Here is a 26,671-nt window from a genome sequence, read left to right on the forward strand (position 1 = left end):
AATGAACAATATTCTTCATTCATAGCTGCATCCCAATCTGGATGGCCTGAAGCTTCTGCAAAGGTGTCAGGATCATAATTCGTTGAAGCTTGAGCCAGTAAAGAGGAGGCTCTATTGAACTGAGAACATGTACATAGTTGATCTATAGGATCACTGGCAAGAGCACTTGCTACATCCAGAGTAGCACGGACCCATTTTGGAAGCTGAGGAACTGAAGGAGGATCCTGAGAAGGTGGGGGAGGATTGTCATCCTCACTATCATCATCTAAAGAAGAAATATTTTCAGAAGTAGAAGGGATAGAGAGAGGTGGCACGTCCACCGAACTAGGCTCGTAGGCCGATATATTTTCAACAAACTTTACATCTTTTCTAATGATAACATTTTTGGACTTAAATGGAATAAGTCTATATCCTTTGACATCTTTAGAATATCCAACAAAAATACATTTGTCACTCTTAGGTTCTAAAGCTTTATGTTTCTCATCTGGAATATGGGCCCATGCTTCACTTCCAAAAACACGAAAGTGACTTACATCTCGTTTAGTTGACCTCCATGCTTCTTCTAGAGTGATATTCTTTAAAACCTTAGTACGAATGTGATTTACTATGTAATTTGCACAGTTAATTGCCTCTACCCAAAAATTAAGACTAAGACCTTTAGATTAAAGCATACAATTATCCATTTCCTTTAAGGTGTGATTCTTCCTTTCAGCTACACCATTTTGTTGTGGACTATATGGAACAGTATGTTGCATTTGAATTCCATTCTCACTGCAAAAGTTGATGAATTTGTTGTTAACAAATTCTCCACCATTATCAGGTCTTAGCTTAAGAATTTGATGTCCATATTGTCTTTCAACAAAGGCCTTAAAGGCCAAGAACATGTTAAATACTTCACCCTTGAGTTTTAAGAAGTATACCCAAGTGCGTCTGGAGAAATCATCAATGAAAGTTAAGAAATACTTGTAGCCAGAGAATGAAACAACTGGAAGTGGACCACATAAATCACTATTCACAAGTTGTAAAGGGGATGAGGCATGTTTTTCAAAACTATCCTGATGATGTTTTCCAGGTACACATCTAGAACAAACACCATCTCTGCAAGATACCATTGGAAGACCTATCACCATATTTTCTTTACATATATTCTGAAGGGAGCGATAGTTTAAGTGACCAAATCGCTCATGCCAAAGTTTGCTCACTTCATCATTATGAGCAACAAATACCGAGGGAAGATTTGATGACCCAAAGTTGTTAAACTTATACAACCTTGTAGAATCATCATCAATGCGAGTAGCTAAAATCTATCTAGGACCTCTTAGGTCCTTAATTACAACATCGTGGGGTGAAAATTCAATGATTTTACCTTCACTTGAATGCGTTATCTGATATACATATAGAAGGTTGCAAGATAAGCTTGGAACACATAATACATCATTAAATTGAGCATTGTCTAGATGAATAGTTAAAGTCCCTACAACACTAAGAGATCTATCATCACCAACATATATATTTTTGGTGTTGCAATCATTTAAAGAATAAAACATGGCTTTGTTTTTGGCCATGTGATAAGAAGCTATAGAATCAATGAGCCACTCATGAGAATGAGAAGAAGATACATTTAGTGCACAACCAAACTGAGATGCTTGACAACCACATGCAGAAAGTGTTATTCATGAAGATGAAGTTGAAGTAGAAGAGTGCTCCAAATGGATGTTATGCTTTTTCAATGTTGCTTCCAACATTTCCATATTTTTAAAGCATTTGGATTCTAAGTGGCCATCTCGATTACAAAAGCGGAAATGTCTATCAGTCTTCTTCCCTTTGTTTTTATTTGCCTTATCATTTTTTTGAAATGATTTTTCATTTTGAGGCTGAAATTTCTTAGGACCCTTGTTTGGTTTAGGACCATTCTTTTTAGGATACTGCTTCTTAGAATTCTTTGAATTTGGTTGCCACTGGGTGGCTAAGGCTTTCTTAGAAGAGTTTCCAAGATTAAGAAGACCAAGATATAAGAAATTTTCTTGTTCTCTTATTAAAGAATCACAAAAGGCATCAAAAAAGGGGGACTTTTAGTCTTGTCCTTGAGAAATAAAGGCTTCTATAGTAGAATGGAAGGTGGAAACAAACACAGAGTACATTATTCCCAACTTAGTAAGAATGGAATAGATAAGGCTACCATCCTCTTTCTTAACCTTAACACCTTCTAAGAGAAGTCTAAGGCTTTTGAACTTGGACAAAAAATCTTCAATGGAAGAAATGTTATTGGGGTCCAATGTAAGCAACTCATTTTCAAGTTGATGGGCTCTAATTTCATTTTTAATTCCAAAAAATTTAGTGAGATGTTTCATTGCTTCATTAGGAGTATCAAGTTCTATGATATGGAATCTAAGGTATGAGAAATAGACATCCCTATCAACCCATGTGCTTGATCTTGCCTATTTTCCCATTTGGCTACCTTATCTTCATCTTGAGGTTTGGTTTCTTGGCTTGAGGCTATTCTTTAAAGACCTTTACTTCTAAGTAAATCCATAATGTAGGACCACCATTGGAAGTAGTTGGTTCTCTCAAGAATAACTTGGCATGGACTTTCCATTTTAACAGAAACTAAAACTGTAGATGCTGAAACTAAGTGTTCCAATGGAAATATCTCAAAATATTAGGCTAATTAAAAAAGACGGCTCTGAAAACAGCTGACGAATGAAGAAGTTATGGCTTTTTTAAGAAACATTGTTGAAGATGCTGACGAAGTGTGTGAAAGTGCGGAAATGAATGATAATGTTATTTTTAAAAAAAATCATTCCCCCCCCCCCCCACACCACCTTTCCAAACATAAATCTAGTTAGCTCACTTTAAAAAAAATTATGTGACTCACTTTTATAAATAAGTGAAAGTCACTTTTACAATGGTACCTTATGAGCTACCCACTAAATTGTAACTTAAATAAAAGATAAAGAAACTTTAGAATTATAAGTGACTCACCTTTTATAACATGTGAGAACGCTTTTACATAAAGTAACTTCCAAAACATAAGCTACATGTGCTTTTTGAAAAAGTAACTCAACAAAAAAAAGACTTGAACCCAAGATCCGTATTCTCATAAAGTAACTTTGGACCAAGTGAGCTAGTTTAAAAGGTTTGTAATTTTTAGAAAAGAGGAAGGGTTTTTTCTTTTAGTCATTGAAGCTTTGGGGTGTGTGCTTACTTCAGAAATCTCTTTTTTGCTTACAAAACAAAAACCACAAAACCCAACATAGACATAAAAAAAACAAAACCTTATGGTTTGAAGTTAGCTTTATCCAGAAACTAAAAATTTTCTTTAATGTTTCTGATTTTCCAAGATCACACTAAGGTGCGGCGGAAAAGAGCATACGCATGAGAAAAATCCTTCCTTTCTATTTCTGATTTGCCTAGATTGCACAAAGTCATGGGGCAAACATCATGCATAGAAATGAAAGGTATAGATCCAGTAATAAAAAACAAAGAGATAAATAAATTGAAATAAACAGAGAGAAGATAACTAAAAACTTCAAATAAACTGTGTATACCTCCAAATCTTAAAAATGACATAGCTATGGCTACTGGAAAACTTTTCGCGTGAAATGAAAGGGGATCCTCAATGGAACAAATGCTACTAACACAATAGAGTAGTCCTCTCGGCCCAAAAGTAGTTAGAAACAATAGATCTAGGAAACAATAGTCGGATGCAGTTCTACCGGCTTCAGATTTAGATCACCAATGGATGCGGCCCTCAAAAAGCTCCGATACCATGTAGGAATTTACAGGGTAAGTTCCCCAGACAGAACACCAAAGGACACCACTCACAAATAGATCACAGATCAAGACGCCAGTATTCTTAATGTGGTTAAAACCCTCAAGGAGGGAAATAGTCCACGTCCTGAGCTAACGTGGCCATTTCAGGAAATTCATTAATAAAAGAATGAAAATTTACATAAGCTTCTCTTATGCACGGTTACCCTACAAATGACCCTCCATGCTCTTTAAATAGAGATCATGGACCAATCGGGTGTTAAGCCATGGATCCAGTGTCAGTAATACCGAGGATAGAATGAACCGTCAGATCACTACATATTGTGATCATTAGATTGTAAGTTACAAAAGTACATAGTAAAGAAACACACTTTGCCTAACTCTACACTAGACCAAGTTATACTTAACTATTTCCTATGTGTCGGAATATCTCAACAAGCTCTATCCTTCAAAGTTGCCAGAAACAATCTTAGTTTTTGAGTTTTTTATAAGTAACCATAAGATCTACAAACAATCTCAAATTTAAAGAGAAAGGTTTATGGATCCTCTGACCTTAGAGCATGAAATTTTGGAGGAAAAGATGGAGGGATGTTCTTCATGTGCACACTACAATCAGTATCTTGAATGGGAAATCTCAGAGGATCTTCCTCATTGTCATCATCTCCATCCATTTCTTCTACATTCTTTGTCATCTTCTTCTTCTACCTGCAAAAGTGAATGGTGATGTGGCTCTTACTACACTACATGATCAATTGGGGGGGTGGGTTGGTGTTGGAAATTGTTTATTGTTGTGATGATTGAATGAAGACACTAATGAAATGAACTTTTCTATTTCTAAAATGAAATATGCCTAATGTAATTTTTTTTTTGTTTTTCCAAAAATTAAAAAGAAATGAATCAACTAGGGAAGAAAACAATGCATACTTTGACACCTCTCAAGCAATGATGCCAAAAAGTGATGATCCTCGGTATTGCAACAAGAATGATGCAACTCACTAGGCTACCGACATTAATTATCAACCCGGGGTTCGTACAAAATTAACAGGTATTGGCACTATATGTGTAGCATACAATGTGTCCTTCCTTTGCTGTCATAATGTAATGGATTCTATGTACTGAATTCAAATCCTAAACTAATTGAAGAAAATGAAATGTTTGAAATGGAACCTTAACCTATTGCAAGAAACAAAGTACAAGGAAAGAGTGAAATCAAATGCTAAAACAGACTATTTTCTAAGTAACTCCTAAGAGGCTTTGCTTCAAAAGAATGCTAACTTAACAAGTATGCAATCCTACTATCCTAAGCATGCAGATTCAAACCATCAAACCTTCTACTGCTATGCATGTAAATGAATAAAATAATTTTGTTTTTCTTTTTCTCTTTTTCATGTGAGAGTGTGAAAGCAACTCTCTTTTGGTCATGTGGCAGGTGGCTTGGAGATTATGGTGAATGGTTAGAAGGCTTGGGAGACAAGTAGAGACCATTTTCTAGCTTCCTAGAGTATTTTTCCTCAATTAGACCTCAAAACAAGGTTTCCTATAGGATGTTATAGTGATTTCCTACAGGATCCCCTCATTTCCTACAAGATGTACAAATTTACAATAATTCATCAAATGGAAAAGAAAATCAAATCCAAATTGGATGGGACAATTTTTTTTATTAAATATGATGTCTTAGGTCCCAATTCCAAGTGGAATCACTCAAAAATACCTTTTCTACCCCATGAAAAAACATAAAAGACATTACTAGTCGAAAATCTAGAAATTCAAGAACTAGTGAGTTAGTAAATCTACAAAATGCCTAACCAAATCAAGTGTAAATGCAATGGGGTGATTTTTTTTATGAATTAGAATGTTTTTGTGATCTAATTCAAGTGGAATCAATTTTATTGAAGCTCATTAGCATGCTCTAAAAAATAGCAGAGATTTAATGTTCTTTGTTAAAAAGGAGGTCCAACAATCTAGATTTGGGAATGAGAAGACTAATCCAATAAACTCAATGATCATTATGAACTTCGAAATCTTTTACAAGGATGAAATAATTCTTGTGATCCTGCAAAAGAACTTACATCAACCATTTAACTCAATCCTACAACAATAAATCTTTAATACTAAATGCAGAAATAGAAAGAAATAAAAACTAGAGATGCATGTGAATAAGCAACGAAAATAAGGAAAGAAGATTATACAAAAGGGCTCTAAGGTTCCTGGGATGGCCAAGCCCAAGGAAAATTAGAGACCTATGGAGGAGAACAATATTTAGAAGCTAAACATGACACCAATATTCATAATTTTCATCAATATAATTACATCATTACAAGAAAATACAATGGATCTGTAGAAATACAAGCTCTCTCCACAATAACACTAATGAAAAATTTATCTAGAGGTAAATTAGACTTGTTTCTTATAAAAAATTATTAGGAACCATTCCCCATGAGTGGAGGAAGCTTTCCCCACCAAAATCCATTGATTAGTTGATCTAGTCCACAATACTAGGAATTTGCACTAAATGTTACGGAACACATTCCTAGATTTTTGCAATCATTCCCTAGAGGAAAATTGATCTGAATATGAAACTACTTGAAATTCGTTTGCAAGGTATTCAATTCAGAAATAAACATATTTAAAAGCTTCCCATGTCTTGCAGAAATGAAACACATGAATTTTTCAGCTGATTACAACCCATTTAAGCATAGCAGAATTATTTCCTTTTACTGTTTAACACATAAAAACGAATTTGTTCTGCAAAATAAACCAACCACATATGCACAAGAAGTTGATAAAGCAGTTCACCCCCTCCAGGGCTACGTCTGTTGGGTCCAAAGCCTCCAAATGGGCTTGTCCTTGTTTTTATTAAATGCTCAAATTGAAAATACAGCTGAATAGAAGCATCTACAGGAGAAATAGATGGTATAAATGGATTCAGAACACATGAATCCTTCAGGATTGACTATTGGATCACCTCCAATGGATACCTGCAACCCTGTACAGTCTTCCCAATACTGGCCCCTGGTGGCTCCTAGAACTTTCACGGCTCCAAAACGTATGCAAATGACCTCTGATGGCTGTAAGACCTGCACCAATGGCTTCAGAAGGTCGAAATTATCCAAAATCAAAAAAAAATTCGTCCAAAACCGACTTTCTGGGCCAAAGTTATGGCCATTTACTCCTGACTGCCAGTTTGGCCTAAAAGAACTCCAGCTAACTGTAGTGGAGGCCAGTTAAGTCCGCCAAATGTGGAGCGGCCGCCAAATTTGGCGCCACCGCCAACTGATCCGCCAAAACTGCAGTCACATTAATTGTTTGCCTCGGATTTCGTGCTGATCGTTTGAGGCTGGCGGTTGGGCTTAAGCCCCTGGTTCCCGGGCTGAGGTCACATGGAGGGCGGGGCTGGCCCTTAGGGGCTGGCCCCCTTCTTTTTCCCGCTCATCAAATTTTAAACTTTAAAATGCTATTTCTCCGCCCCTTGAACAAGTCCGCCCTTGGTGGCGCATTGGTAAAAGCTTGTAGTTGCATGGCAGAGGTCGTGGGTTCAAACCCTGCCCATGCCGAATAATTTTTAACATGCGCCCAACACATTTTCGCTGACGTCATCATGGGGCCACGTGGCGCCCTCCGGGCCTGCCACGTGGCGGCCTGTGATTGGCTGCTGCAGAAGGAATATTCCCTGGAATATTCCAACGAATATTCCTCGGAATATTCTTTTTTTAATTTTTTTAAAAAATTCCAATTTTCTAATGTTTTGGGCAGAATATTGTTTTGGCTATATCTCCCTCATACGGCGACCGTTTTCCGAACCGTTTGCGGCGCCGGAATCGGGAGGACGAGCACTTTCCAGTCGTTCAGCTATGAACCAGTTCTGAGCACTTTGAATTTTGAGCATTTTTACAACACCAAGGACTTGAGCACCTGATCACGCCTCCCCATTGGGAAGCTTTTGGACCCCAAAAGCCTTCAACTACCTGTTAAAGAGGTGAGGGTACAGCTCCCTCACTCTGTCCACCTCCATCCACTTTGCCTTGTTCGGTTTGTTGCCTTTCAAACCAACCCGAACATAATCTACACTGCCCCTCCTTGAAGTACGTGTCCTTCTGTCAAGGATTGTATCTTCTTTCAGCTCATCTAAGAATTCTGGCGAGAAATCTTCTATAGATGGCAGCTGAACAGCACTTTCATGATCAGCAATCAAAGGAGGTTCATACAAACGTAAGTTCTCCACATTGACAACAGAATACATTTGCATGTAGGAAGGCAAATCTAATTGAAAAGCATTATTTCCAACCTTCTTGAGGATTTTGAATGGACCATAACGAATAGGCTTCAGCTTTTTACCTTCTCCTTGCATTCTTTCCTTACTAATGTACAGCCATACCTCATCCCCTTCTTGAAACTTGTGATCGACTCTATGCTTGTCATGTCTTTCCTTGTACTTGCTTTGACTTTTCTCAAGCTGTTCTTGAATTTGCTGATGTATTTGCTGAATTCTTTCAATGAATGAACGAGCTTTTTCAATATCACTATGTCCCTCAATGGCGACATCTTTCTCAAGAATGAAATCAAGAGGTGATTTTGGCAAGTAACCAAAACAAGCTTCAAACGGTGAGGTGTTTGTGGAAGAGTGCTTGGCACGGTTGTAAGCATGTTGTATGTAGTGCAAATGTTCATCCCAAAGCTTGGGATGCTTGCTGCAATAACCTCTCAAGAGGTGCACAATGGTTCTGTTCACAACTTCGGTTTGTCCATCTGTTTGTGGATGGAAAGCAGTGCTTTTCTTCAACTTTGTGTCCATCATCTCCCATAGGTTGGACCAAAAATTCCCCACAAATCTGGAATCCCTGTCACTAATAATGGAAGTAGGCAAACCAAAGTGAATACAGACATGATGAAAAAATAATTCAGCAGTTTGTTCAGCAGTTATAGTTTTCTTACAAGGCATAAGTATACACATTTTGCTGAAACGATCAACTACTACATATAAATAATCATGCTGCTTTCTAGATGTTGGCAAACCTCCTACAAAATCCATAGAGATGCTCTCCCATGGTCTAGAAGGTACCGGCAAAGGAGTATACAAACCAAGCTTCCTATTGCTAGGCTTGCTTGTAGCACATAATGAACAACCTCTTATGAACCTTGAAACCGAATCTACCATGCGAGGCCAATAGCAATACCTCTGTAGATGTGCAACTGTTTTGCTCACACCAAAATGGCCAGCAATAAGAGAAGAATGAGCTTCTCTCATGACATTTATTCTCTCCCCCTGTGGTATACACAACTTGCCCAAATGAAACAGCAAATTGTTATGCATGTGATAATCATTTTCCTCTACATGATTCCCTTTACTCAAGTTAGCATACACATCTTTAAAGTCATCATCAGATGCATATTGTTCTATGTAACTATCATGTACAATGGAATCATTCTTAAGTAAAGTAACAGCACCAATAATAGGCCTTGAAAGCATATCAGCAACCTTATTCAAAGTACCTTTCTTGTACCTTATTACCAAATGGAACTGTTGCAAGAAGCCCATCCATCTGAAGTGTCGTGACTGTTGTAACTTGCTTTGTGATTGCAAGTACTGTAAGGGCTGATGGTCGGTATGTATAACAGTTTCTTTGCCCATCAAATAGTGTTTCCACTTTTTGACGCTTTGTACCAACGCATACAACTCCTTATCATATGTAGGATAATTTACAACAGCACCATTAAAAGTTTCAGAATGAAATGCAATAGGCTTACCATGCTGTAGAAGAACTGCACCCATAGCATAATCACTAGCATCTGTTTGTATCTCAAATGGCTGTCTCAAATCCAGTAATGCAAGGACTGGAGCTGAACTAATCTTCTCTTTCAAAGATTCGAAAGCTTTTTGTTGCTTGCCTCCCCATTGGAAAGCATGCTTCACACTTGTCACTGCATGCATAGGAGCTGCTATAGAAGAGAAGTTAGAGATAAACTTCCTCCAATATTGAGCTGCACCCAAAAAACTTCTTACCTCTGTTATGGATTTGGGAGTAGGCCACTTCACAATAGCCTCAATCTTAGCAGGATCAATTCTCAAAGCACCTCCTCCTACTATGTGTCCCAAATAAACCAAAGAAGTCTTTCCAAATTCACACTTTGACATTTTAAGAAATAACTGATTCTTCTTCAAAACATCAAGTACTTTCCTAACATGCATGACATGATCTTCTCTAGACTTGCTGAAAATTAAGATGTCATCTAAGTAGACAATAACGAAATCATCAAGAAAAGGACGCAAGACATCATCCATTACCCGCATGAAAGTTGCAGGTGCATTGCACAAACCAAACGGCATCACAAGCCACTCAAAGAGTCCTTGTTTGGTTTTAAAGGCTGTCTTCCATATGTCACTTTCTTCAATTCTTACTTGATGATATCCACTACGCAAGTCTAACTTAGTGAAATATCGAGCATCTTTCAGCTGGTCTAGCAAATCATCTATCCTTGGGAGTGGGTAACGATTCTTTACCGTTATCTTGTTCAAGGCCCTGAAATCAACACACATACGCCAAGTGCCATCTTTCTTTGGAATCAATACAATCGGTGACCCACATGGCGAAGTACTTGGCCTTATGAAACCCTTGTCCAACAAGTCCTTGATTTGCTTCTTTATTTCAGCATTCTCCATAATAGACATGCGGTACATGCCTATGTTTGGAAGAGGACAATCTGGATGCAAATGGATTTCATGCTGAATCTCCCTCTTAGGAGGCAAACCTGTTGGCTCCTGAAACATCTCATGATATGCATCAACTACATCATACAGATCTGATTTAAGTTTTGGATCACAATTGTCAAATGACTCATGATTCACATCAACCTTGGGCTTAATCATAAGAAGAACAAAATTCTTACTTGAATTGACCAGCCTTTTTACCTGTCCTGCATTCACCATCGCTATATTTGTCTTCTTGCGATGAGCTCTAACAATGAACTCCTTGCCATCTTTGAACAGATGATACTTGTTTTCATGGCGATGAAAGATAGCTTTCCTGTCAAATAAGTAAGGACTTCCCAAAACAATTCCTGCTATATCAAAAGGTACCACATCAAGTTCAACTGTATCAATAAAATGTGCAGTAATTGCAAAGCGCAATGTGCACTTTCTTGAAACTTGTAAATTTGCATCCTTGCAAATCCATCCAAGTGGATATGGCTTTGGATGTGGAACGGTCTCAAGTTTAAGCTGCTTGACCAAGTCCTCTGATATAAGATTTGCTTGTGACCCACTATCAAAAAGTGTGTCAATCTTAGTATGTTTTGAAATCACCCTCACATGAAACAGTTCAATTCTTTCTTCCTCATTAGGAGCTTGTACATGGCAGTTTGAGGTACTAGTGCTGGCTTGAGTTTCAATTTCTTTTCCCTTCAAGTTTTTCAAACCCATGGCTGCAATTTTGGTTTCATCACCTGAATCTTCCCCTAAATCTTGTGGTGTAGATGTAGTAGCAGCAGTTTTCTGTTTCCCTTTGGATTTGTTAAATTGAGGTCTTTTTTCAGGATATAATTTCCAACAGTTTTTCTCCTCATGGCCTGGTTTAGAACAGTGTTTGCATATCACTTTCTCACTCTCCTGTTTGACAGATGCATTCTTTTTTCCTTTTCCCTTGGAGGTTTTCTCTTTGCTTTTCCCCTTGGGGGGCTTGTTTCTACCCTCTTCAAATGTGTTTTTTCCCCTTGCCTCTAAATGGGTAGCTTGGACACAAACCTCGTCCAGGCTCATAGGGTTAAACATCAAGATGGTGTGTCTAAGGTAGCTATGCAAGCCACCAATGTATTTCAGCAAGGTTTCTTGGGTCTGCAAATCTACCCCTAACAAGAGAGCTCTTCTCCTGAATTCTTGGGTGTAGTCTTGGACACTCTGACCCTTAAGTTGTCTGAAATTTTGCCAGTTCATAATGGCTTTCTGCATGTGAGCAAGAGGATAAAATTGCTTTTTAATGGCTAACAGAAATTCAGGCCATGTTAAGGTAACCTTACCAAATTTCTTGATCTCCTCTTTAGTCTTGGCTTCCCACCAGACTAAGGCTGCTCCATCCATTCTCAAAGAAGCCAACTGAATCTTTGTGGCATCATCATGCATATTTTGGATCCTCAAGTAAACTTCCAACTGCCTAATCCAGTTGTCAAGCTTTTCTGCATTCACTTCACCATTAAACATAGGTAATTCGAATTTTACATCAAGCTTTAAAAAAGGACTTTTTCCAGAGGATCTATGCTTATGAACAGAAGAAGACGAAGATGAAGAGGAAGAAGGTGAAGATGGGGGTGGTGGATCACCATTTCCTCCATGTCCTTTCTTGGAATGATCATCATCCTTCTTACCTCCTGAAGAGCCTTCTCCTTCAGGTGGATGTTTGGACCCTTCTCCAGCCAATTTCTCATTTCTTTCTTGGTACAATATCCTCACCATTTCAGTGAGATCTAAGAAAGCCTTTCTGAAGACTCTTTCTTCTTCTCTTGAATCTGTCTCTAGAGGAATTTCTCCTCCATGCTCAGACATCCTTGAAGCTTCTGCTGAGACTCTTGAGGGTGAAATTGAAGGTGTAGGTGATGGCTCTTTGGCCTTCCTTGACTGAGGATTCTCTCTTTCTCTAGTCAACTGTCCTTCCCCTCTTTTAAGTTTCAACCTGGTAAGCATCAATACTTGCAAGACAGTTAGAAGATCTTTGCACAAAAACCCTGAGCTCTGATACCAACTTGATCTGAATATGAAACTACTTGAAATTCGTTTGCAAGGTATTCAATTCAGAAATAAACATATTTAAAAGCTTCCCATGTCTTGCAGAAATGAAACACATGAATTTTTCAGCTGATTACAACCCATTTAAGCATAGCAGAATTATTTCCTTTTACTGTTTAACACATAAAAACGAATTTGTTCTGCAAAATAAACCAACCACATATGCACAAGAAGTTGATAAAGCAGTTCACCCCCTCCAGGGCTACGTCTGCTGGGTCCAAAGCCTCCAAATGGGCTTGTCCTTGTTTTTATTAAATGCTCAAATTGAAAATACAGCTGAATAGAAGCATCTACAGGAGAAATAGATGGTATAAATGGATTCAGAACACATGAATCCTTCAGGATTGACTATTGGATCACCTCCAATGGATACCTGCAACCCTGTACAGTCTTCCCAATACTGGCCCCTGGTGGCTCCTAGAACTTTCACGGCTCCAAAACGTATTCAAATGACCTCTGATGGCTGTAAGACCTGCACCAATGGCTTCAGAAGGTCGAAATTATCCAAAATCAAAAAAAAATTCGTCCAAAACCGACTTTCTGGGCCAAAGTTATGGCCATTTACTCCTGACTGCCAGTTTGGCCTAAAAGAACTCCAGCTAACTGTAGTGGAGGCCAGTTAAGTCCGCCAAATGTGGAGCGGCCGCCAAATTTGGCGCCACCGCCAACTGATCCGCCAAAACTGCAGTCACATTAATTGTTTGCCTCGGATTTCGTGCTGATCGTTTGAGGCTGGCGGTTGGGCTTAAGCCCCTGGTTCCCGGGCTGAGGTCACATGGAGGGCGGGGCTGGCCCTTAGGGGCTGGCCCCCTTCTTTTTCCCGCTCATCAAATTTTAAACTTTAAAACGCTATTTCTCCGCCCCTTGAACAAGTCCGCCCTTGGTGGCGCATTGGTAAAAGCTTGCAGTTGCATGGCAGAGGTCGTGGGTTCAAACCCTGCCCATGCCGAATAATTTTTAACATGCGCCCAACACATTTTCGCTGACGTCATCATGGGGCCACGTGGCGCCCTCCGGGCCTGCCACGTGGCGGCCTGTGATTGGCTGCTGCAGAAGGAATATTCCCTGGAATATTCCAACGAATATTCCTCGGAATATTCTTTTTTTAATTTTTTTAAAAAATTCCAATTTTCTAATGTTTTGGGCAGAATATTGTTTTGGCTATATCTCCCTCATACGGCGACCGTTTTCCGAACCGTTTGCGGCGCCGGAATCGGGAGGACGAGCACTTTCCATTTGTTCAGCTATGAACCAGTTCTGAGCACTTTGAATTTTGAGCATTTTTACAACACCAAGGACTTGAGCACCTGATCAAAAATTTGACTTGGTACTTATAAAAAATGATTAAGAATCATTTCCCATTGATGGAGAAAGCTTTCCCCATCGAAATACCTTAATTAGTGGATTTGCTCCCTTGATTGGTGGATCTGCTCCCTTGATTAGTGGAACACATTCCTGAATTTTCTCAATCTTTGGAGTTCCAAAATTTGTGCCATAATTCCATAATATCTTGTTGACTTATTATTTATTATTGATCCTCCATTAGTAGGGAACAAGTCCCTAAATTATCTCCTCCTCCAACTCTTCATAATCTACCCAATATTCTCATAATATTCCACAAAAAATAAATAATATTAGGCACAAATATTCAATCATAAACCTTCTTAATGGATATATTAAAGTTAAAAATAAATAATCTAATGCAAAAATAGAGGTTTAATGTGCTTAAGGATGGTCATAGGGCTTAATTTATGTTTTAAATTAGAGTCATGGGCCTTAATTTATGTTTAATTTAGAGGCCCATCAACAACATATGAAAATGGCATATGATAAACACCATAGGAATGAAAAAATTCAATTTCAATGACTAACTAAGGTGAGTCTGTTATGAAACCAACTCAAGAAAAGATAGAAAAGATAGATCAACGCCTTAGAATTCAACCTCTTCGAGGGGGCAACCTCCTTTACATTACATAAATGAACAATTCTTGGATGATACAAATGACAAAACCTCCTTTCTATATATAGGAGTCTAAGGAGTCACAATATAATCCAGCCGACCTAACAATAATAATATAAAGCCACAAAAATAACAATAGAGGGATTCTATGGGGCACAGAAATAAAAATATGGGGGTAATAGGGGCACAACAATATAAATAAGGGGTATAACTACAATAGTAATGGGGTAATCACTAGTATTATAGGGACCCAACATGCCCCTCTCCTTCAAAAAAGTGTTGTCCTCAACGCTTGAGCAGTTCTGGATACTTCTGCATAAAATTCTCATCCTCCCATGTGGAATCTTCAGCGGATAAGTTCTTCCACTTGATAAGATACTCTGAAATTGATCGATTTCGTAGCTGTCGAGTTCTTGTTTCTGTGACTGCTTCCGGTTCCAATATAATTTTTCCTTCCTCGTCAAGTTCTGGCAATATTGTTTGAACTGGGAGCTTGTCGCCTATAACCTTCTTTAAACATGAAACATGGAAAACTGGGTGCAATCGAGAAGCTGCAGGAAGCTCCAATTTGTATGCCATAGTACCAATCTTTTCCAACACCTTGTACGGACCATAATACTTTGGTGATAATTTATTATCCTTCTTAGCTTGCTTTAGGGACATTTGCTTATATGGTTGTAGCCGTAGGAATACCCAATCACCTACATCAAAACTTCTTTCACTGCGATGTTGATCTGCCTGTTGTTTCATTCTATTTTGTGCCAACACGAGGTTATCCTTTAAGAGTTGGAGGACTTGTTGTTGATGTTCGATGTGATGTTCCACTGCCTGAACCTTAGAATTTTCTCTTAAATATGATGTGATGGATGGTGGTTGATACCCATAAAGTGCCATAAATGGGGTCATTTTTGTTGCTGTATGGAAGGAAGTGTTATACCACCATTCAGCCAGAGGCAACCATTTGACCCATTGTGTCTGTTTATCAGATACAAAGCAACGAAGATATCCTTCCAAACATTTGTTTACTATCTCAGTTTGCCCATCAGATTGAGGATGATAAGATGAGCTATGAGCTAACTGAGTACCAAGACAAGAAAATAATTCTGTCCAAAAATTTCCAGTGAAAATGGGATCTCTGTCACTTACAATAATCTTTGGGTTTCCATGTAGCTTTTGAACTGTTTCCATAAATGCAGTAGAAACTGTACTGGCTTTAAATGGATGTGATAATGCACAAAAGTGTGCATACTTGGTAAGTCTGTCAACTACCACCATGATGACACTCTTTCCCTCAGACTTGGGTAAACCTGTGATAAAATCCATTGAAACCTCCTCCCAACGTTGGCTTGGAATGGATAAAGGTTGTAATAGACCCGGTGTCTTAATTGTTTCAACTTTATTTTGTTGGCAAACCAAACATTCCGCCACAAACTTTTGAATATCTGATTTAAGGCCATCCCAAAAAAATTCCTTCTTAACCCTGTGGTAAGTTTTTAAAAATCCTGAGTGCCCTCCTAAGGGAGAAGTGTGCAATTCCATAAGAATCTTTTGTTTTAGCTGGGAATTCTTACAGAGGTATAAGCGATCTTTGTACCATAACGAATCATTTTTCCAGCTAAATGTATCAGAAGTACTGGAATCTTGTTGTAGCTTTCGAATAAGTGCCCACACTTCTTCGTCATTCTTCCATTCCTCCTTTGCTTCGTTTATCCAATCTGGTTGGATAATAGAAATGGCACACAACAATGCTTCCACATCCTCATCCTTTCTTGAGAGTGCATCTGCCACCACATTTTGCTTCCCTTTTTTGTAGATGATTTCAAAGTCATAACCCAACATCTTTGTGACCCACTTTTGTTGCTCTTCAGAGGATAATCTTTGTTCTAAAAAGTATTTAAGGCTATCATGATCCGTTTTTACCTTGAAGTGTCTTCCCATTAGGTAGGGTCGCCATTTCTTAAGTGCATGGAGTATTGCCAACATTTCCTTCTCATAAATAGCTTTGCTTAAAAACTTTCCCTTGATTGGACGACTTTCAAAAGCAATGGGTCTTTCATCTTGCATTAAAACAACACCAATTCCATTTCCTGAAGCATCACATTCCACAATAAAGGTTTTTGTGAAGTCCGGTGTAGCTAAGACCGGTGCTTGGCACATTGCCTCTTTAAGATGTTCAAAGGCCTTTGTTGGTTCAGAGTCCATGAAAATGAATCTTTCTTCAATAATGTTGTTAGAGGTGCTGCTATTCTCCCATAATTCTTAACAAACTTGCGATAATACCCTGTCAACCCAAGAAATCCTCGCAGATGCTTTATGGATGTGGGGATTTTCCATTCCTTAATGGCTTTAATTTTGCTAGGGTCTACCTTAACTCCTTCATGAGATACAATATGACCCAAATATTCCACCTCCTGGACTCCAAAGAAACATTTGGATCTTTTTGCATATAATTGTTTCTCCTCCAATAGTTGTAGCACCTTGTCAACATGTTCAACATGATCCTTCCAAGACTTGCTGTAGATTAGTATATCATCAAAAAATACTAACACAAATTTTCTAAGGAATGGTTTGAAAATTGAATTCATCAAACCTTGAAATGTTGAAGGTGCATTGGTAAGGCCAAAAGGCATGACCAAAAATTCATAATGACCCTCATGAGTTCTAAATGCCGTTTTCGGAATGTCTTCAATCTTCATTCTGATTTGATGATATCCCGAACGAAGATCCAACTTGGTGAAGTAAATTGATCCATGCAATTCATCCAGTAATTCATCAATGACAGGAATGGGGAACTTATCTTTAATAGTGAGCTTGTTGAGCTCCCTATAATCTGGACACATGCGCCATGATCCATCCTTCTTGTGCACCAATACTACTGGAGCTGAGAAAGAACTTTGACTCGGTTGAATTATACCAGCCTCTAGCATTTCTGCAACCATACGTTCAATTTCACTTTTTTGGACATATGGATATCTGTACGGCCTGATGTTTGGAGGAACACTTCCTGGAATCAGATGAATAGCATGATCATGATCACGCATAGGTGGGAGACCTTTGGGAGTCTCAAATACCTTGGAATGATTGTCCAGGACTTTTTGGAGATCTGGAGAAATAGATGATTCCAATGTGGAAACATCTAGCGAACATAATTGTGCAATTACACCTCTTTGCTCCTTTTTTAGAAGCTTTGTCATGCCATTAGAGCTGATTATCTTTCCTGGTTTCCCTGCAATACCCCTTAATTCAACTTCCTTTCCTTCCACAGAAAATTTCATGAAAAGTTCTTGAAAATTAAAAGCTATTGTACCCAAGGATTGTAGCCATTGGACTCCTAGTACAACATCAGCACCTCCCATTGGAATGGAAAGCATTGGGCTAGTCAATACATATTCTCCCATGGATAGCTTGATATTATGGCACTTTCCAGAACAATTTATTGTTCCTCCATTTGCAATCATCACTTGACACTCTGGTGCTGGATATAGGAAGCAATTCAATTCTTTTGCTACCCTACAATGAATAAAATTGTGGGTGCTTCCTGAATCAATCAACACTATTACCTTTTTCTTCTTGATTTGTCCTTCTATCTTGATGGTTTGAGGAGTGGTAATTCCCGCCAATGCATTACAAGATATGGTCGGATTTATTTGTTCTTCATCTAGGCTTTGTTCCTGGAATATATCCTCTTCTTTTGACCTTTCTTGCTCCTTTTCTTCTTCCTCTTCACAATCTATGTAGAATAATTTCTTCTCAGCACACTTATGACCTTTTGTGTATTTGCTATCACAATTGTAACAAAGCCTTTTTGCTCTTTTTTCTTCCAATTGTTGTGGTGTCAACCTTGTAGGTTGTGGAAGACTATGGGCAACAACACTTCCGTCTTTATAGTTGTGAATGGTATGCTTCCTAGTTGCCATAATTTTGCTTTCCATTTTTCTTGCTAACCTGAATGCCTTCTCTAATGAATCAGGTTCCCAAAGGCGCACATCATGTTGGATATTATCCTTTAAAGACCCTATGAACACATCAATCCTATGCTCCTCTGGAATATCTTTTACCCTTATGTTCAATTTTTGGAACTCCTCAATGTGCTCCATTATTGAACCCTTTTGTTTGAGACTTATCAATTGGCTAAAAAAAGTGTTGCTTTTTGTATCCTCATAATGTGCTATCAATTCTTCCGTAAAAATTGCCCAAGTGATAAATTTTTTACGAGAACAAAGCCATTGATACCATACAAACTGATTTGGTTCCAAATATAAAGTTGCCATACGTACCTTTTGTGTGTTTTGCACATTATTGAGATCGAAGAATTGCTCCATCTGTAATATCCATGTGGCGGGATCCTTGCCATCAAACTTCCTCATATCGATTTTTGGAACATGGTGAGTCTTCGATCCAACATTAGCGTCTATGGTATCATGATTAACATTTCTTTTGTTCTCATCATGAGTTTCCTTTACTACCTTTTCACCATTAGTGACACTTTCTTGTAGCAACTTCTTCTTTTCTTCCATATCTGTCTTCAAATCTATCTTCAAATCTACCATGTCTCTCTTCAAATCTGTCTTCGAATCATCCATCTTAGCTTCCATGCCCTTTATCTTAGATTCCACACCACTTATCTTAGCTTCTGTTAGCTTTTGTGAGCGTGACATTTGTTGCACTTGTTCTTGTAATTTTGATATATCATGTAGCATTTCTTCTTCTTCTTCATGAGTCATGCTAGAGCTTTCAGGTTCCTTACTAGGTGTTTGCATTTTCTTTCCTCGGGGCATCAGTTACCGATAATAATGCTTTACTATGCCCTTTGAATTCCATTAAACCAAGCTTACACAAAAATTTAAAAAAAAAGTACACACCTTTTTTCACTTTATAGAAGCCTGATATTGAATCTGATGTATCTCTGTAATTTCGAATCATCCAGTTCTAAAATTTCTACCTACAGTAGCCTTCTTCGTCCTCTTTCCAATGCCACAAGTCTGAGCCAAATTGGATTCTCCAAGGAAGAGTTATGTGAAATCTCCCACAGTGACTTGCTTTTAGACTGGTTCAGTAGAGCGAACTTGTACGACGTGCCACGAGTCACTGTTTCAACCTTTGAATCTGAAACACACATACAAGAGACTACAGTCTCTCCTCTTTCTATACTTTTTTATGAAATTTCAATCCGATCCTCAGAGAGAGAGTTATGACGATTTTCCCCAGGTCACCTGTTTTGAATGTAATTCAGGAGTCTGCAAAAAGATCAACTTCCTTAGATCATATCTCTGAAAATATCGCACGAAAATCTCTGAAATTCGGACCCCAGGTTCAGCGCCAATGCTTCTCAAATGGGTTTTTTTTGCGACTTCTGAAACGTCACAGAAAAAAAGTTATAGCGAAAATTCCACGATGACCTGTTTGGAGCAGCGAAACCCTAGAATCCAAAGCTCTGATACCAAATGTTATGAAACCAGCTCAAGAAAAGATAGAAAAGATAGATCAACGCCTTAGAATTCAACCTCTTCGAGGGGAAACCTCCTTTACATTACATAAATGAACAATTCTTGGATGATACAAATGACAAAACCTCCTTTCTATATATAGGAGTCTAAGGAGTCACAATATAATCCAGCCGACCTAACAATAATAATATAAAGCCACAAAAATAACAATAGAGGGATTCTAAGGGGCACAGAAATAACAATATGGGGGTAATAGGGGCACAACAATATAAATAAGGGGTATAACTACAATAGTAATGGGGTAATCACTAGTATTATAGGGACCCAACAGAGTCATACCTCTAGAGTGGCTATAAGAAGGTTTGGAAGCCTTTATTTTCACCAGTTTCGTTCTGTGAGAGTGTTTTAGAGTTAAAAAGGAGTAGATATTCCCCAAGCGATTGCGAGCAATCCAGGTGACCATTCAACATGTCTTCCATTCCAAGTATATGGCCTAACCCTTATATTGCATTCTATTACCTTTTTCAGCTACATTTGGGGTGAAAATTTTGATTTTGGGGAATCCCTAGATAGTTTTTTGCACCTAACGTTGCCTCCTAGGGCTGGAAGAGCATTAAACGCCTTTCACAACCTACAGTTGTGCGTTAGCACACCGTGTGGGCCTTAGGGAGGAGAACTAGGCTACTTGGGAGAATTTTGAAACAAATACATGATTTGTTATTGAGTTCTCCATCATTTTGACTGATTTTGTGGTGATTTTATGCAGGTTTTGAGCCATAATCATGAGTCTTTGGAGATAAAGAGCTCATGACAACAAAGAACTATAAATTCTTAATGATCTAGAATGCATACTTTCATTGCATAGATGAGGCTTGATGGAGTATGCTAGACTTTACCTGATGAAGGGTCAAGAAGAAATTCTCAGTTGGATTATGCAACAATGGGATGAACACCAAGGTGTGTTCTAGATTGGGGATCATGAGATCAAAATTGAAAGAGATAAAATTTACTTTATTAGAGTTTTATCATGCAAAGGTGCATGAGTAAACTTAATTTGGCAGAATAGATCCACAAACTACCCTTGAGTTGGTCCAAACTCACTGTAGGCTAGGAAGTGATTTAGTTAGTAACATGGTCCCCATTGAATGGATCGGGACTAGTCCTATGAGGGCCATTCTTTGGATGATCATGTGCTTGGCAGGGTCCAAGAGCCTGAATGTAGCTACAAAATCTCATCTTTTACTAGTCATTGATTGTTTTCACTCTCAGATAGTCAACTAGTGTGAGGGAGTTATTCATCAGGTGAAGGCAGAATTGAAAGCTTGTAAGACTCGTACCCAAAGGGAATTTGGGTATGGTACTCTTATTTTATCCTTCCTTCTTGAGAGAGTTCCTGCTCTAAGGCCATGGATGAGTTTGTTTCACGCTAATATCAGGGAGCCAAGGAAAGGGCGATGGAATTCCCTAGTTCCTCGGAATGGATGGGGAGAAATTCGACTCTTCTTCAAAGATGATTTCTTCAAGTTGCTTAGCTTCCAGATTCTCATTATCGATGATTATTCCTATGAAGGCATGGATTTCATGGGAGATCTAGAGTTGATGCTTCCACCTGGCACTCAGTGGGGGCCACAAGGTAAGAAGGTTTTATTAGAGTACAAAAATTATTTTTTAACTTTTGAAAGTTATGTAATGTTTTTTATTTTACAGATTAACAAGTACTCACATGAAGAATTTTCTTGACACAGATGTGGAACTAGTGCATCCTTAAGGCATGCCCTACTAAGCAAGGTAAGGGGACCAACTACCTGGGGTTGGAGCAGGAGTGGAAGCCACCAAAAAGGGAGATGGCACTCAGAGTCTCTGCGAGCTTCTTAGGAAACTGAAAGGTCTAAACATGGGAATTGGTGTGCCTCCTCTTCCCATGAGGGAGATCTCTACTCATATGCAGTGACACATAGTGGGTGTTCCTGAGCAGTTTCTAGTTCCTCTTAGGAAGTCAACTAGAGATGTTCTCAGTTTTCATGAGCAGTAGTCTCTTAATAATAGCATGATATAGCCAACGGGTGTCATAGTGAGTATTAGTAAAGCCATTTTGTACTTAAAACACCCAACTTTTGGGAATTTTTAATGTAAAATATTAAATTCGATATATATATCTATATATATATATATATATATATATATATATATATATATATATATTTCTGCTTTTATGATGTAAATGTTTTTTAATGTTTTTAAATTTTTAACTATGTAAAATTTTACTTTCATGCATGTATCTATAACAAATGAGACAGATTCCAATCTAATACATAATTTTCTAAATAGTTAGCAATAGTATTAAATTCTCAAGGAATGTATTCATACATAATAAACTTATATTGACGTTCCAAGAGTCGTACCCTTAAATAATGACATAACAAGATTGGATTGGGAATGTGATAATGATTTGTTAATTGCATAATGACTAGCTGAGAGTCTAACTTGACCACTAGATTAGAGATTTCTCGAGATGATGCCTCAGTGAGAAGTGAAACTACACACATATACTCAACAATATTGTTGGTGGCAATGCCAAGAAAAACTCCCCCAGAACAAAGTAATTCTGACTCAGGTGTGTAAATTACCCAAGCAACTGATGTAATGTGCCATGTGCGATGACTGGCACCATCCACATGTCCTACGTATGGTAAGAGTCATGAAGACATTTGTGCAACAAGAGACATGCATGAGATAGATACTCAAAAAATGCCAAAAAATTGAGTGACAACAAAAGAAGAAAAACTTATAAATACATAAAATTACAAAGCACATGCCTAGTGAAATACTAGGCATAATAAGTTTTCAGATAGAGCCCATTTTGGGGCTCTACGAGCAAGATTCCTTCATAGTCCTGAAGTTGATAGCCACCTTTTGAGAGGGTCTTGGTGACAACATATGGACTGATCCACAATGGTTGAAGTGTTACTTCACCCAAGGGGTCATGTTTTCTATCAGAGTAGAACAAGATCACCCTCTTGGTAAGAACGAGGCTTGCATTTTTGTCATATTGGGCTTTGTCTCGACACTTATGGGCTTCGAGGGTCGATGTAGGATCTTGACGAGTTTCATCCATCTGATTGAGATATAGTAAGTGCTCTTCTTCGCCAATGGTGTCGGGTAAGAGTTCAATAGCGAGTTTAAGTGAAGTACTCTGGCACTCGATAGGTAGTACCGCTTCAAGGCCATAAGCGAGATGGAATAGTGTAAAGCTTGTAGCAGCTTTAGCTGAAGTTAGGTATGCCCACAATGTTGGATATAACATGTGGTGCCAGTGGGTTTTGTGGTTTCCTACTAACTGGAAGATCATGGTTTTTAGGATGTCATTAATGTCTTCCACTTGGCCATTAGCCTAGGGGTAGTGGGAGGAACATTGTTCCTCCCTAAGATTGAGAAACGATGTTAAGTCAGCCATCATGTGATTTAGAAAGTGAGAACCATGGTTTGTAATGATTGTGTGGGGAACACTGAATTGACAGATCACATGATTGAACGTGAATAACGTCACAGTTTCTCCATCAGCCTGGAAAGTTGGAATGGCGTCAGCCCATCGTAAAGTAGTCCACATTGACAATAATGTAGTTGTGTCCATCAGAGGATGTGGGGTTACATGTGAAAAATTCAATTCCCCATTTGGGAAAGGGACTGAAGAAGATAAGCGGGTGTAGGGGGCTCAGGGGTGCATGGAATTTATTTGTCAATATTTGACAAGGGTGACACTACTAGATTTCCTTGATATAATATTTAAACAAGGTCGGCTAGTAGTATCTTGCGCGTATAATTTTCTAGCAGTAGCCATGCTAGAAATATGACCGCTACATGCCCCAACACGGTAGTCATTTAAAACTTCTTATGCCTCTTCATGAGTGAGGCAATGTTGAAGAACTATATCAACGCCACAATGATATAAAGTATCCTTCAACACTAAGTAGTGTTGAGCTTGGTGGTGGATGTGACAATGGTCACTTGAAGATAGTTCAAGGTGCGCTTGGAGGTAGAAAATAATGTCACTATACCAAGTTTCAGTTGATTCGATCAGATAGATAGATTCATCCAGAATAGGATCATGGGCTATCTCATTGGATTGAATATGGGAAGATCCGACAATAGTTCTACAAAGACTAAGGATTTTTCACCTTGGCAATGACAAAAGCCAAATCAAATTGTTGGAGGATAACAATCCATTTGAAATATTTTCCTCTGATGACTTGACAAGACAAAATGTCTCTCATGGGATACTCGAAAGCAATGATGGTAGTCTGTCATAGCAGTATATAGTGTCAAAATCAATTGACAACAAAGACAACTGCCAAGGACATCTTTCCATGTGTGAATATTGTAGTTTGGGCCCAGCCATGCCTTTAAGGGGATAATATATCACATTCTCACTAAGATCATCATGGGTTTGAACCAACATCATAGCAATAAAGGATGGCAAGGCTGCTAGGTATAGGAGAAAGTCACGTGAATAGTTGGGAGCACTAACCAGTGGGGTAGATATAAGTGCCCTTTTCAAGACATCAAATGATCATTGGGCTTGATCATACAACATGTATGGTACTCCCTTCTCTAGTAGGTGCATAAAGCCTTTTTTTAGCTCGAAATAGTTCACGATGAATTGTCATCAGAAGTTTACATTCCCTTGCAAATGTTGGAGCAATAAAATGGATTGTGGCCGAGAAATTGAGTAATTTCCTTTACCTTATCGAGATCAACTCTAATCCCATGTTTGGATACAATGAAACCAAGTAGGCATCTAGACTTGACAAAGAAAATGCATTTGTGCTAATTCAAACGTATGTTATAGAACCTTCGCGTAAGAAAAATTGCTCGAAGATGAACTAGGTGTTGGGCTTGCTTCTTGGAATTGGCTAGAAGATCATCCAAGTAAGATTGAACAATGTGTCTACTATCATGGAATGCATATTCAATGGCTTTCTGAAAGGTTTCTCCAACATTCTTTAGACTGAATGAGATTTTCATATTTTAAATATTCCCCAAGGGGAAATGAAGGTGGTTTTGTGATGGTCCGTGGGTTTTATGGCAATCTGGTTATAGCTTGAGAAACCATCCATAAATGAGAAGGATTTGTAGCCCACACAATCATCGATTATTTTGTCTATGAATAGTGTTAGATAATTATCTTTTGGACACACAATGTTCAAATCCCGGTAGTAAACACAGATTCAGATAGCACCTTGTTTTTTATCTATAGGAACCATATTAGAAACCCATTCCATTAAAGGAACAGGGTAAATGTAACCAGTACGTAATAATTTTTCCACCTCAGTCTTGATGGCTGTATTTTTGCAAGGGTCGACTAGTTAGAGTCTTTGGTGAACATGCTTGGAATTATCATAAACCTTGGTCTCGTGCTTGACGATAGATGGATCAATGTTAGGAATTTCCTCATAATACCAAGCGAATGCATCATGGAATTCCTTGAAAAGGAAGGTGAAGCTTGCAATTTCCTCAGGATTGGAATCGGCTCCAATCTCTATATTTTCAATGATGCTTGTCTTGACTGAGATATTGATGAGCATTTTCTTTGAAAGATTACCCATGTTCCCTTCTAAATCCAAAGTTTGGATAATTGTATAACTCAAGGGAATGATTTCAAGTGGTTCAAAGGATAGGATTTGTATAGGGGTCAAATCTGAATCACATATTGGAACGTGAGGGTGAGAATTTTCCCAAGTTCGCTCTAAACACATGATCTCTCAAATAGCTTCATCTGAAGGTAGGACTTGGTTGAGGAGATTGTTAGAGGGAGAAGTTGTGGGAGAGGAGCTGGTACCATTGGTCGTGACCAAAGTGATAGAAGAATTAGATGTAGATTGAATGGCTTGATATGCCAATTTGACTGGTGAAAACGACATTTGTTCTCCATAAGAGTCAATGCCTAAAGGGGTTGAGAGAATCTAGGGATCAGTTGGGTGATGACAAAAAGTGGAGACCACAAAAACCATCTATGGAATGGTGGGTCATGAGAGAGGAAAGAAACCCATCAGGTAATAACCCTTCAAAAGACCAGTACTGATACTGACATGCGAGTTAGGTATGCCAACCACTAAAGGTACAATGTCGCTAGGAAATGAGGAGTAATCTGGGGTGCAGAAGGATAGTTGGTCTACCGTGATTATTCTCCCATCCAATGGAAATAGGATGATGTGAAAAATAGTAGATATGATGTTAGTCATGGCATAAGTCCAACTATGGCCCAAAATTAGATTATAGTCGAGTTTTCAATCCATGACTTCAATGTCCACCATTACTGTTTTCCCACTCAAAGTGATGTGGTAGTCGCCAAGGTAACCTTTTCGGATGAATTTATGGCTATCAAAATCTTTAAGGGAATTCTAAGGCAGAGATAGGGATGGAGAACCTAAGGCGAGCCGACATGAAGTATACATGAGGCAAGTCAAAGTGCCTTCATCGATGATAGTTTTATGTACCACTCATCGTTTTGATAAAAATTGCACCTAAAATGGAAGTTGGTGAGAAATGGGAGGTTTACACTTCTCCATGTTGAATATTTCTAGCATGGAACCCTAAGGATTAACTGAACTAATAGCTGAAAGAAAATATTTCCTTTCTGCTAGACAAGTTTGCAATACTTCGAGTGTAAACATAGTTGACAGTGCTTGCCCTAAATATTCTACAATACTCTAGATTTGGGTA

The sequence above is a fragment of the Pinus tabuliformis genome, chromosome 3_2 (genome assembly GCF_031772625.1).
Source record: "Pinus tabuliformis cultivar Carrire ecotype Pingquan chromosome 3_2, CPIR1, whole genome shotgun sequence".
Lineage (NCBI taxonomy): Eukaryota > Viridiplantae > Streptophyta > Pinopsida > Pinales > Pinaceae > Pinus > Pinus tabuliformis.